Source organism: Gymnoscopelus braueri (assembly GCF_963280865.1).
Source record: "Gymnoscopelus braueri genome assembly, chromosome: 13".
NCBI classification, from domain to species: domain Eukaryota; kingdom Metazoa; phylum Chordata; class Actinopteri; order Myctophiformes; family Myctophidae; genus Gymnoscopelus; species Gymnoscopelus braueri.
In genome coordinates this window covers 18044830-18059850 of record NC_137615.1, presented here as the reverse complement: position 1 = coordinate 18059850, position 15021 = coordinate 18044830, and positions in this window count along the sequence as shown.

Below are 15021 nucleotides of genomic sequence, written 5' to 3'. Positions count from 1 at the left end.
ATTTCAGTGGCCATATTCCTGGTAAAATGAATAAAAGAAAAAAAGAAAAAACAGAGCTTGTGTAACCTTTTTTTTCCCCGATGCGAAGGTCTTGTATTATATAACGTACAGGAAGCAGGCTCATATGTTCAAGTTGTGACCTCTTTAAAAGCATTCATTATAAGCTACGCTATAGTGTTCCTAAAAACATTTTGCAGCAGTGGTCCCTCAAGGTCTTTAAGATTTGAGGCCGTCCGCCCTGTGAAATACCGTGACTGTCAGAGATAAGAGTCAGTGAGTCAGTGAGCTAGTGAACGGCACCGCGGTGGATTGGAGGGGCAATAAAGGAATAAACACAGTTTGACCACATGCAGTAGCACTAATTAGTAAATAAAGACAGGGGGACAGATTAAAGCAGCATGACTTTGATGCCACTGAGGTGGGACAGACTGGGCCATAAAGATCAGAGCACAGAGTGACCGGCTGAAAGTGGAAAAGACACCTGGAGAGGTTGTGGCAATGTGGTGAAGAAACTCTCTAGTGCAGCTCCACACAGTCTGCATGGAGGTGGCGATGGAGAGAGGGGCGGGGAAAAAGGGAAAGAGGATGATGTTTCACTCTCGGTGCTCTGCAGGGAGCGGCTGGGGAGTAGAACTGTGATTTATGGAAGCCAGAACTTCACTTCAACTTTTCCTGGAATCCAGGGCTTTTTAGAGGGGGCAGGGGGTGGGGGGCCGGGGGGGGGGCTTGAGAGGGTTAGGGGGCAAGTGTGGTCCAAGGCCACGATAGGAGCGATATTTCACTGTGGCCGTTAAATCAATTCACCTCCAGAAGGACCAAAGCTGGAGAGCAAATGCACATTCTCCATTACAGGGTCTCCTTAGAGTCCCCAGAGGGTTGAACTGCTTCTCAGAGTTGGAAACTCACAATCAAGCTGTGTTATTTGAACTTGTCGGGGTCGGCAGTGCAAATGCTGAGGTAATTAGGAATGCCCTTTTTGGAAATAGAAAACCCAGTGAAAAGGACAGAAAGACATACAGTATAAAACAATACAGCACTTAAACCATGCAAAACAAATGGTGTCCATACGCATTATTGTCAGTGTTTCTAAATGACAATCCTCACTAAGCGTAATGCTAACTATCTCAAATATTGTGGTTCTATTGGTGTTAAACCGTATATGAAAGTATCTCATCCAATCTGCATTAAGTTAACATGATTACAGCCAGTCGTATAGGAGAATTCATGAGAGCCGTTAATTTAATCCAGCTTTCCTTCGTGTTATTCATCACTTTATGGAGCTTTCCCTGTGGCAGCTGCAACGCCAGATTCTGGCTTTTAAGATAAACACTGGATCTTCTCCAAGACTGCAAGACTTTGTCCATGGACTTGAAACATACCCCCACAGGCAGTGGAGCAGACAAAATATGCACGCACGTCGCACGCATGCACGTACGCAGACTATGCACACACGTCGCGCACGCACACACACACTCACACTCACACACACTCACACACATGAGATGTGCTCTGAGATTAGACAGGCTTTACTGTAGTAAACGCAGCCCTGCCTTTCACATTTCCCATTGCTCATAGGCCCAAGCTAAGGAAGACTCTCTTGTGATCCCTTTGGGAAAATAAGACTACTCATGTGCTTTTCACAGAGAGCAATGTCCTCAGTGTTGCTGGTTCTAACTAGCAGTCTGACAGTTAAGTCTGTTACTGGCTGTGCGATCCAGAGGTCTATCTGCTCCCCTGGTCTGATGTTGAGCCTATATTGTATCCCTAATAGCATGAGTCACCAGGCAGAACCAGGGCTGTTGGCAAGAAGCAGAGTGAGCTCACAAACTGTTAACAGTCATCATCACGTGAAAACTCCAAGGCCGATGGGCTTATTTGACATTATGACTCCTTTGAAACTATTTCAAAATTAGATTTCATATAAGACGTCATGCTTCACGCTGTTGGAGCAGCATTATGGCTCCATCTGGACTTCAGCAGCTACATACTTAAACTAGCTTTCCTGATCATTCATTGATATGATAATGTAATGACATCTTGTTTTATACGCAAACTATTTGTGTAATATACAGTGGTTTTCTTTATGTATATAATAATGAATAAACAAGATAAATAATGCTTGGTTCTCTACAGTGTATGGGCCTTTTAATTAATTGTCCAAATTGTTACGGTTTTGATTGGCTGCAGCCAATGTGTTCTTTTAGATTTGATTGGATGTGGCCGGTGAGGTCATAATGCGACGGCGGCACAGCTGTAACAACATCACCAAACTTGGATAAAACTCCACTCCCCCTTCCACATTTTCCACCCTTGGTCTCCCTGCCCAGTAAAATCCAGAGTGTTCATTTAACTGTGTACGAATGAACCAAAAGGGTCCATTTGTACACTCTGAAGAGTTAAATGAACACTCAGGATTATGCAGCGCGACTGCACACTGGAGCCTTGTGCTCCCGGGGTCCTTCCTGCCTACAACACTGTCTCAACTCTGGGGCCACAGGTCATGGAAAAAGGCACAGCATCAAGGGAGCTGGAGGCACCATGCAGAACCACCAGATGCAAACTGTATTCTTCAGAGAGGAAGGGAGAAAATAATAATCTCCCTCACTGTATAATGTATTGACTGTATTGGGTCAAAAGGGTCCCTCTCACAATGACAATAGCCATTCAACACATGTCAGAGCCCGGCCAGGGAGCGATAACAATGCTTTTTGATCCAAACCTGTGCAAAATGTTTCCTTCCTCGTCCCTGTGATTGGATACAAACTGAAGTGTAAGCCCAAATACAGGAGGCCTGTTACTTGTTTGGGCAGTAGGACTTTGCCAGTGTGCGACCTTGGCAGAGAGAGGTGCGAGAGACCAGAGGCTTTCCAGTTACAGCCAATAATAAACACTGGAGATGGAAGTGCGGTGGGGATGAGAAGAAAGTCTGAGTGTTCACATCAAAGCATCAGCTCCCAGGGGACATGCGGGAGTCAGCCACAGGGGAGGTAACAGTGTGCGGTCCAAACCTGTGTAGGCTTGCCTTTATGTCCCAGGTGATTTAGAATGACATGAGACCAAATATATATACATATATATATATATATAAAAAAACAGGAGATTGCCAGTTGGTATTAGCAATCAATGAAATGCTGTTTTTGGAATATTTTCTTTAAACAAAATTGGTGAAATTGATTGAAAATATCCAATATGTTCAATTTGATGCAGTTACACTAAGTCAATGGAAGTTCCCTTCCACTGTCAATGTGACTTTATAATGCCCTTTATACCTGGAAGACTACAAAATCTCCCCACACCGGACGTAAATGCAGACAGAGTTGGCGGTGTTAGGTAGGTAGTAGGTAGAAGTATGTAGGTTGTGGATAAGATCCCGTAGATCTCGTAGCACTTGCCGCAGTACTTGCCCTAGCCTTGACGACCTTGCAGGCGTATGCAAAGGCTAAAATGCAACTTAGATAGCATGTTATGTGTAGACAGATGCCAGGTAATTTGTAGGTTATTGGTTTACCCATGATCCTAGATTACTATGTATTACCTTGTGTTTTTCTTTGCTTACCATAAATTGCTCTGGATTAAGAGCGTCTGCTAAATTGTAAATTGTAAATTGTAAGATCTGTTATAAGGACCCTTGATCTTCAGTTAGATGCAATTCTAAATCGGAAAATCTACATCTACCTCATTACTACAAGGAAAAGTGCATTTTGATGGCAAAAATGTTGGTCTATTGATTGAAAATATCCAACATGTTCAATTTGATGCAGTTACACTAAAGTCAATGCCAGTTCCCTTCCACTGTCAATGTGACTGTGTAGGCTGTTTTGCAGCATCTGCAGCTGAATGACTTTTACCATAATGCCCTTTATACCTTCAAAACTACAACATTTCCACACACCGGATGTAAATGCAGACAGAACTGGAGGTGTTAAGTAGGTAGTAGGTAGAAGTATGTAGGTTGTTGATAAGATCTCTTGTCAAGGAGCCTTGATCTTCAGTTAGATGTATCTACATTTACCTCACTACTACTACAAGGAAAAGTGCAATTTGATGGCAAACACGTAAAAAATAACCCTTAAAAAAAACGGAAATGTAAATGTCTAAAAGTTGTAGTTTTGACTGGGCTGGTGTACCTTATAGCAGTGGTTTCAAAACGTGTTAATTTCAGGGGCCCCCTGTTTGGTATGCATTAGGCCACAAACCCCCATAACTCTCAGAGTTACAGACATGTACTGTAAGGGTCCATCTATCAATAATTTAGCTGGGGATCCCTGTAATCCGGGGTCCCAGGACCGCACTTTGAGAACCGCTGTTAAGCTCTTTCTTGTCATGCTGTTTGTACATCTGGGCAGGTGTATACACAGATGACTGCCCTTCAGGCTCTATCGCAGGAGCGTGAGAATTAGAACTTACTACCCCCTACCTTTTACAGCTTTTGTTTTTATGGTGCAGACATTTACCACTCTGTCTACCACCATGTCTACAAATACAGTAGTCTACTCTGTAGTACCTGTCCCCAACTCAGTCACTTATATGTGAATAACCACTTCAACCCTATATACTTCATTGACCCGAGTCCCTCGGGGGTCTATAATAGGCCCACCCTCCTTTTTTTCTCTACACCAAATCTCTTCTCTGAAAATAGCCGATCTACAAGCTGTGAGCTTGTAGATTTTTGTAGATTGTAGACTTTTGCCGAATGCTTTCCCCCAGAATAGGGACGCTAGGGGTTCTTTTTTTTTGTGATTCAATGTTTATTCATTTTTTGTTATACACAAAAATTAGAATATAAACAAAAGGAGAGTGTTAAACACAAGAAGCATACATACGAATAGACAACAAAAGCAACAAAACCAATACAATACGATACAATACAGTACAATACAATACAATAAATCAAATTAAAAAAGAACAAGACACAAAAAAAACAAAAAAAAAACAATGCCAAGTGATCCTGGGTATTTCCTTTACATACATTATATTCCATGAGGTAATAGGGGGAAAAAAGAATAACAGTATGTTGCGCTACCACCACATCTCAAGTCCTGTTAGCAATGTACATTATATAACCTCCCCACTTGCGGATGTATTTATCCAGTCTGTCAGACCTCCTATAGGTTATCTGCTCATAAGCAGCAACTTTGCCAATCTCTACAAACCATTCTTGGAATGAAGGACTCCCAGCCTCCTTCCAACCCCTCATCAGAACCTGTCTACCGATCATGATAGCAGTCAGGATGAATTCCACATAATCACAGTGGGCAACCTGCTTTGGGTCACCCAGTATGTAAAGCCTGGGGCAGAAGGGAAAATCAACCTTTGTCATTTCTAAGATACAGTTATGTATTTGCTTCCAAAACCTCTCAATTACGGGACAGTCCCAAAGAGCGTGAACTAGGGTGCCCACCGATGATGGGTCCTTGCACTTTCAACACTCAGCTGTGTCCTTAAGACCAAGTCTGTGCAACCGTGAGGGTGTCCAATAGAAGCGGTTGTGAATTTTAAATTGAATCAACCTGATTCTGATATCTTTAGACATTCTTGTTGAATTTTTGCAGATTCCATCCCACTCCTCCACTCCGATATCTAGGTTCAAGTCCTTCTCCCATAATATTTTCAACACATTAGGTACCTTGGTATTTTCCATAAATATCTTAGAATAGTAGAATGAGGCCTCGTGCCCTGTACCAAACACCATGGTGGTGCCCTTCAACAGTTCAGAATATTGAGGCAGAGTTCTAGGTGAACCAAATACTCCACATAATAAGTGCCTCAGTTGCAAATATTGCCAAAATGTAGATCTGGGAAGGTCAAATTCTGTAACTAGATCATCAAATGATTTAAGAGAATCTTCTTTGTATAAGTCGCCCAATGTAAGAATCCCTTTATTAACCCATTCCTTCCATAAAAATGGAGTTTTGTTAATGTGTAATTTAGGATTCCGCCAAATGCTCGATTCTGAGTTAAGGTATGGGTTTGTATTGAAAATTTTACATATTTTTTTCCATGTGTCTTGTAAATGGGAAATGACAGGGTGCGCTTGAGCTCGGGGAGACTTTTTTGTGGATAAACAGGTAAGAGGTGGAAGAGGGGAAAGTCCCAGCCCCCCTCTTTCCACTGGGAGTTGAAGTTTGTCGCATCCGAGCACGTTTCCCATTCCATAACAACTTTGTACAGATTCTATCAAACTGCTTGAAGTACTTCCTAGGGATGTTGACAGGGAGAGACTGGAGAAGGTAATTTAACGTAGGCACGCAGTTCATTTTTAACACATTAACTTTGCCCCACAAGGATAAAAACAGTGTAGACCACCTATCAGTATCCAAGGAAATCTTCCTTAATAGAGGATCAAAGTTTCTGACGCTAGGGGTTCTTGTGTTTAAAGGGAAAGCATCACTCGCAGCCCTAACACTGATCAGTCTACTGTGTCCCTTGGAACGTTGCAGAAGTTGTGCTGAAAAGTAGAGATGTCATCTATGGAACTACAGCTCTCACTTCCTGGTTGTTAAATGTTCTCTGCTTGGACTCTTGATGTTCTCGTTTGCCACATTTGCAGCAAAACATCAATCTTGTTCTTGAATCAGGCTGATGTAATGGAGGTCGTACACGCCATATGGGTGTGACAGGTCAGTGCTTGCCGGCCAAATGCATTATGGGATTTGTAGTCACCCCTGACAAAGCGCGTCATAAATGTTGTTTCTATATACTGTGATAATCATCAGCTAATTATCAGAATTGCACTGTTACTATTTTTCCTTTAACTATGCGGTATAGAGTATAGACACACAGGCCATGAGACAGGTTGGAAAGAACAGTTAGATTAAAGTAATGTCCTGACCCTAGTCCCATGTTATCTGATGACCCTCAACACTGCCCTCAGCAGTCAATTGGTCATCACCCTTTGGGAAACCAAAGATAAGCTGTGGTGAGGAGGAGACAAATGTGTGTGTTTGACGCATGTGTTAGTACAAACGGTCTTTTGTAAACACACTCTTTACACACAAATACTGTGCGCTCTGCCTCAAGCAAAAATACACAAAGATCAACGCATTCAGTCTGGTCTCCCTGTCTCTGGTATACAACCACCAGCCCACGTGCAAACTACTTGAGGCAAGATTCCAATAGGTGCACGCTCGACCTGGTTACTGAAAGCTTATTTCACCCTCTGTTGACTAACTTCACTTCACTTCCTTCACTTGCAGCCATCCATTCTTCCTCTTTCCCTTTTGAACTTCACTTTACCATACCTCTATGTGCCCCCACGCACACTCTAAAGATACTTCTTTGTGCAGGACAAAATCCTTTAAGGCAAGGCAAGGCAAGGTTAAAAAAATGTCATAAAAATGCCATAAAAAGGCATTTCAGAGCATAAAACTTTTCCTCAATTCCTCCATGTGGTGACATGCTGCAATTAGTGCATGCTGAAGCGCAGGTATGCTATAATATTAGTGCATGTTGAAGCACAGAACAGGTACAGCCTTCTCTGTAGTGGAACATCTGTCAGCCAATTCTCTCTTATTTAACATGAGTAAGCAGTTACACAGTCAACCCCTAAGGTCAAGGAATGTGAGCATGCAGATCTTATATAATGTATTACAGATGGAACTGCGGCATACTACACATGAATGTGACAATAAAACTACAAAGGCTATTTCTTTTTATAAGATGCACAATGTGAGTACTTAGACTGAGAAAACAATGTATTTTCTCACTAATGAATGGAACATTGGTTCACATATCCCTCCCTCAGACCCTGTCCCCAGTAACCACACAGACACAGTACGCACACGCATGCACACGCACGCACCCATGTACGCACGCACGTACACACACACACACACACACACACACGTGTGTGTGTGTGCGCGTGTGTGTGCACAAGCTTCAAGCTCACTCATTCCCTGGTAAAAGTATTAGCCAAAAAACTCAGGGTTGGGTTTCTCTTCTCTACAGTGTGACAACAGAGGCCGCGGAGAGCTGCCATATGGTTTCAGGTCAAAACAACAGATGTGTATCTAGCCCTCAGTGAATGTCTCTTCAGATTAAGAGGTGGGACTCCTAGCTGTGATGATCACATCAGCAGTGCTACTGACTGCTACGTTCCAGTCTTTGAGTGGTTCTCTGCTTCACCAAAGTCACTTCTTCGGCCAAACACCGTTCAGTCCCATGACGGGGTGCCCTGGAACTGACGAGAGTTGTATCTCTTCTCATATGACCGGTTCTGCTTATGAAAACATTTTCGCTCTGTAATAAATGTTAATGGGCTGGAGAGTAATAATGGATGTGTGGATTACAATGTGTTTTGCTAAGGGTACTTGAGCAAGGCTCTATAAACACTGGCCTAATCTGCAGGAAGCCACAAGGCTCATGGCCATCCTCAACCAGTGTGTCCATCCATGCTCCACCCACTGCACAGTTCTCTGGACCTCCCTGCCCTGACCGGACCACTCACACAACAGCACAGCCTCATTTATTTATTTTCTGCATATAGATTGGCTCCTTATTTTGGGCATGTCATTATAGGTGAATAATAAAGAAATGTATTTCCAAAAATAGCAGCTCTACAAGCTCAAAACACATTCACGACGGGTGGTGAGCTTGCAAATATAGGCTATTTGCAATAGTTTCAATAGTGGAGTAATTGTAATACTCCAGCAGCTACCAATGCATGGACACTTGCCTAAGTGGACCATGGGAACCATCTTTTCAGGCTTGACGGTAATAATAAGGTAATCCTATACTCCTGTGAGACATTGAGCAGGGAGGGTGGAGTTCTGTAACACTAGGCAAGCACTGCGATTCATGGCACCTTAGAGATATTGTCTATTCACAAAGAGATCAGTAAGGAAATAATGTCATGAAATCACAGGAAACACACAGGAAGTGTGCAAACACTATGGGCCCCAACAAAACATCATGTGTCGCATTTCTTTTCTCAACACCTTGCTTACTGTAAGTCGCTCTGGACTGCTAAATGCCTAAACTGTAAACTGTAAGCTGTAAAACACTACAAACAGTTTTGTAACAACAGCATAATATTAGGTTGGGTTGTATAGGTGAGATTTAGTGGGGGACACTTAAACGTGTCGTAATCATAATTATAATCAACTTTGTTAACTTGTCACATCACACAGAGTCAGTGTCACATCATGTTGCATTTGCGTGTGGGCAGATATGTACATTGACCTGAAGGTGGACAGTGAGTGAGTCCATATCACAATGAACAGATTAAATGTTGCTACTAGGGGCACCCCAGTAGCAACCTGGGGCGCATTGCCTAGTGGTCTAGGCATGTACTACATATAGCCTCTAATGCAGCCTGACGGCGCGTCGGTTCGAGTCCTGTTCCCGACGACCTTTGCTGCGTGTCTCTCTCTCTCTCCCTCTTTCCTGTCCATCTTCACTTGAACTATCAATAAAGGCAGAAAAGCCAAAAAACTATGTTGCTACTAGAACTGGTCTCCTGTTGAGCAGGGGGAAAAGGCAATAAATGAGTAGAGATAAGGGGTAAGCTAACACTACTACTGTAGTCTGGGGCACTGCAGGCGGGGGAGAACTGATTTGGGGAGAACAGATGTACCTCTCAACCTGTGAACAGCAGAGACAAATGGCAGAACCACCACTTAAGCTGTGGAGAGAGAGATCAGACACCCTGACCTCCAGATACCATTGTTTATACTGTTTTTGTTCAGGGATGTGTGCAGGAAGCAACCCATGGCTCAGTTGATTGTATTGCTCAGCACCCCCCCCACCCCACCCCCAGAGTGTTGAGTGATTTTCACAACACCTTTGACGTTTAACCACAGGAACCCTAGCGCCCTATCCTCAATTTGGTCCTAGAAAAGTCCTCTAAGCTTAACGGTGCGTTTTAACAGCGGGCGATTCAGGAGAGTATTCTCCGGAAGTGCATTATATGTCTATGAGAGCCGGCAACTACTGGCGATAGCTGGGCGAAGAGGCGAAGTGGGTGGTGGGACGATGTTGATCTGAAAAGATGGATTTTATTTATCTTTTGGACAATGTCGTCCGGTGATCGTCCGGAGAGCCGCCCGCTGTTAAAACGTACTGTAACACCAGAAATGTTTACCCCCCCCCCCAATGTTTACTGTACATAGGCCTATACGTTCATTGCTGTTGATTATGTCTTGTTTATTATTGTATATTATTGTATGCCTTTGAATGTCTTGATGAATTGAACACACAGTTATCCTGTTAACAATCATTGTAAAATCGTACCTCTGTACTATTTGCAAACTGTTAATAAACTATTCAATCAATCAATCAATTCTGGGGGCGAACATTCAACGAAAATAGCAGACAAGCTCACAACAGGTCACAAGATTTTGTGTAGAGGGAAAAAAGGAGGGGGCCTAGTTTAGACCACTGGGGGAGCCCAGTAAATGAAGTATATAATGTGTGGTTTAAGTGGTTAATAAACCATGAATTTCATTCAAGAGATAAAACACAAAGCATGCCCATTTATGAAACGTGAGACAGGACATCATGGTAATTTCAAACACTTCCCCTGCCTGTCCATTTCCTCAGAGATTATGTAAAGGGTGTGTGTGTGTGTGTGTGTGTGTGTGTGTGTGTGTGTGTGTGTGTGTGTGTGTGTGTGTGTGTGTGTGTGTGTGTGTGTGTGTGTGTGTGTGTGTGTGTGTGTGTGTGTGTGTGTGTGTGTGTGTGTGTGTGTGTGTGTGTGTGTGTGTGTGTGTGTGTGTGTGTGTGTGCGTGCATCTGTTTTGGAGAAAAAAGAAAAAAAAAGTTTGGTGAATCAGTTGGAAAAGAGAAATAGAAGTGTTTAAAATAACTCTGAGCTGTTAGCAGCAGACTCATCCTCTGTCATGAAAAAGTGGCAACATCTTCACAAAACGGAAAATGAGCATATTTCCTTCTCCTTTGATGTGAACAACAACTCTATGAGAATCATGTCGTCCGGACCATGCATTCTGATTATAGCAAACCCATGACTTTGTTGCACATGATCTGAGGAGCGCAGCACAGCTAAAAATACATAGGCTATCTAACACTGGTCCAGCTCCAAAAACACAAGTGTTCATCTAACAGTTAACTCATAAGGGTCCATTATTACACTCTCATAGTTCAATTAACACTCTGGGTTTTACAGTGAAGAGTAGGGTCTCTACCACGCCTTTTGCTGTCATGGACTCTCTGATTTAAAGAGGAAAGTGAAGTGATGGGCTTGTGGTTTCCCCTTCATCTCCCTTTTTGTCTGAATAGGGGTGTCTTATTTCAAATCCAAACTATTTGATATCCTTTTGAATAGACAACGTACTTCTCCTGGGAGATTTGCATAAAAACGTTGCCATTTGTGTCACGAACGACTGTTACGAGAACAATACCTGCACAGAAAAAATCATCAGTGGTAATTGAAGAGTGTGAAAATGGACCTTTACGGGTCCCTTACGGCTTAGAGTTCAATTAACACTGATTATTCTCCTGCGCAAGCACCACATATCCTGTTGTGTTGTGCTCCATCCATTGTTCAACTATGCATACTATAGCAACTGGGTTAAAGGATCATCCAAAAGGGACGGAAAGTACCCCTCGACCATAATATGGAGCCTGAGAACAGCTATAGTTCACTGTTAATGAGTTCCCCAGTGTGTAAGCCTGCATCTAAAAGTAGAAGCAGAGGAAATTCAGGCAGGCTGCCTTCAAAGACCATTTTCCTTTTTCGGGTCTTAAGCTTTAGTGCAAAGATGAGTAAGGCTCTTCAGATGACTGATAAGAGTTATCAGGTCTTACTCAGTTTACTTTCTGTTACTGTACAAAACATATTTTCCGTCACTGAGCCAAATTCCGTTTCTCTGTCTGTGAGAGGTTATGTCTAGTAAGACCTGCTTACCGTATCATTTTCACAAGGGGGTAGAGCAAGGTCAGGTAACCACATAGCCTCTCAAGAATGTGTGTTTGTATACAAGTGCTGAAGTAACATTTCTTTGATCTAGGCCTACTTTTTCTTTGTGTAAAGTTCTAATCTTCCACATTCGTGCGGTCGGCTTTCCATGGTGAAAACCAATCGCCACAGAAGCAGAACTGTGAGATAAACAAATACAATTCCATCAGATGTTATCAGGCCAGACAACATCGATTTGTGAAACAATAGCAATATCCAGAGTCCTCTGCTCTGCCCCCCTCCTCCAGTCATACATTTTTTATCACCGGTGGGGATATGTTTTAACCCTGCTTCTGGTCAGAATTAATTAAATACATGCATTTTCTTTTGGGAAATATAGACTGTCTGATATGTTTGATATTGATGTTTGGTGACATCACAATTTAACAATTTAATTAAAGATGTATGTTAACTAGCCTACATTAACTCTGGCATCCTTATTTCAGGCAAATGTGTCCAAATTTGACAAAACTGTCACTTTTTATTCAATAAAAGATACATTTGAGCTCACAACGCAACTTGTAGAGCTGCAATTTTCACTATTTGTTGTATGAAGAAGTATATAGGGTGAGCATTATACTATGATTAAGAAAATACCCACCCCCACCCACGACCACCAATATCATGGCAATATCTACAGTGTTAATTTGAAAAGGTGTCCCGGTGTGCACGTTCACCATGCAGCACACACACCCTGGTCTTCCTGGGGGGAGGGATAAGAGAGGCAGCTAATAACAGCTGCCAGATGTGGGAGTCCCCTGAGCCCATGTGCATTCTCACAGACAATGGAATGCTTATGAGGAGCCCCTGCAGGAAGTGAGGTCAGGGCTCTTGACCCCTCCCCTAAACTAAGTGGGAGACACAGCGGTGGGGTTCCTAAGTGGAGCTTGCTGCAGCCCCTAAACAACACATCTCATCATAAACCCGCTGACAATGAGCAGTCAGTACATAAAGCCTGTCTGCTAGACATCCAGATGACACACTGTATCCATTCGACACCCCCAACTGTCAAGTGATCAATGGCACACATAAGGAGGAGGAAATACAAAGGCCTGCAATGTGCACAAAGATTCAAGTTTTCTCTGAGAAAAAACACACACACACGCTTAGATGAAAATTGGTAATGAAAACGAAACACTGCAAAGTTTTCACAATTTCACAATTGCTTCCTTTTTCCGAGTGAACACGTCACACGCAAAGCAGACGGTTGGGAGAGGAGCAGAGATGAGTACAGGGGATTACCCAATCACCACTACCCCACCCCCAGCCAGTGCAGCTGGACTGCACTGACTGGACTCTCATTTATGTAGACATGACAGAAGTCATGGTTAGACGAGCACTTTTGAAGAGGCTTGATGCACCTTTGAAATGATGTGTCAGACGTCGTCAGACAGATGTGGTGCCAGATTGCATCATTGTGACGTTTGAGATTGTTCAATTGCCATAATGCACTGACCGATAAGGTGCTGCGTGTGCTCAGGTTCTGGTTCCCTGATTTTTTAAATAATAATAATAATAATAATAATAATAATAAAGTAAAACGTACTACACATGTAACTTACAGATCAATAATGTTTATTTTGAGCTCTGGTGAGCTTATAATTCCCATGTAATGACTGTAAAAAGTAAAAACAACAACAACAGCAGCCTCTTGCATCACCACACTCAGAATTCGTTTTAACTGCTAGTCATTTGATGACTTTCGTGGTAAATCAAACCCTAAAGTGACAAGATTTAAGAATGTTTTGCCTGCTGTCATCAAAAATAAATAAATCTGCACCACCCATTCTTCACACAGCAAAGATAGCCCCACAACAAAATCATAGCCTTATACTTAAGCCTTAGCTGACCTGCATTTTTTCTTATAATAGCCTAATAGCCATTGTATAATATGCTGTGCAGGGGATGAAAACAACCCACTTTGTCAGAAGCGGTCATGTTGTTGTCTATGTAATTACACGTCGTCACGACAAAAAGTAACTGATATTTATCGCAGTCATATTAGATCATAGCTTCGTGACTTCAAGTTTCCATGTGGTGTGGTGGCTGCTGAGTTGCTCACCTTGCTTAAGGCACACAACACAACCTGTCCTTTTGTATGTCTATGGGTCTGTTGACAAAAATGCCATACTGCAACACGTCTCCATACACGTGCCAAAGGCCATCATACCCAATCCAATTAATGTGAAAAAGTATACTAGAATTAATAATCACCAGAAGAAAGACAGAAAGAAAGAAAACTTGCATAGTCTTGCAAATTATAGTAGATTTAACAGTGGTTTGATCATCTGCTTATACCTTCATTGCCAGCTATACTGTAGAATAAAACACATGGATATTAGTTTGAGATAATTAATCTCTTAAAGAAACTGAGGAGTTTGGAATAATATAAGGAGGACCATCCTGGGATCTACTTAGAGAGAGAGAGAGAGAGAGAGAGAGAGAGAGAGAGAGAGAGAGAGAGAGGAAGTGAGGAGGTGGAACAGAAAGGATGAAAACATCTGGACTTCATTTCTATCCTTGAGAGCGGAAAATAGACCAGAAATATAGATATATTTTCATATTAGACCTATCCACAAATCTAAAGAGCTGGATGATCCTAACATTTTGACACTTATGTCTGTGGACGGCCAAATAAACCTGGGCTCACAGCAGCGGTTTCCAGTGTGGAAATGTGTTTGTGAGCAGCGTTGCCAGATTTTGTGAGAGAAACAAGCAACCAGGTCTGTGAAAACAAGCCCAAAAGAAGCCACATGTCATGAGTAATTAAAATCTATATTCATCAGCTATTTGAAAATAGCCGATCTACAAGCTCACAACGGGACGCGTTGTAGATCTGCTATTTTCAAAAAATCTAGGAGAAAAAGTGAGTTGTTAGAATGTTTAAAAAATGTGAATAATTTTTTAAACATTCTAAACAGCACAAATTTGGTACGGGGGTCCCTGGCACAAAACACTTTCAGTTGGGGGTTAGGCTAGGGGGACAAATACATATTAATTTGGGGGTCCTTTTACATGAAAATGTTTGAGAACCACTGATTTAATAACATACAATAACACTTTCAAAACAAGCCCCAAAAACCGCAGCCCGCAACTGCGTGACAACT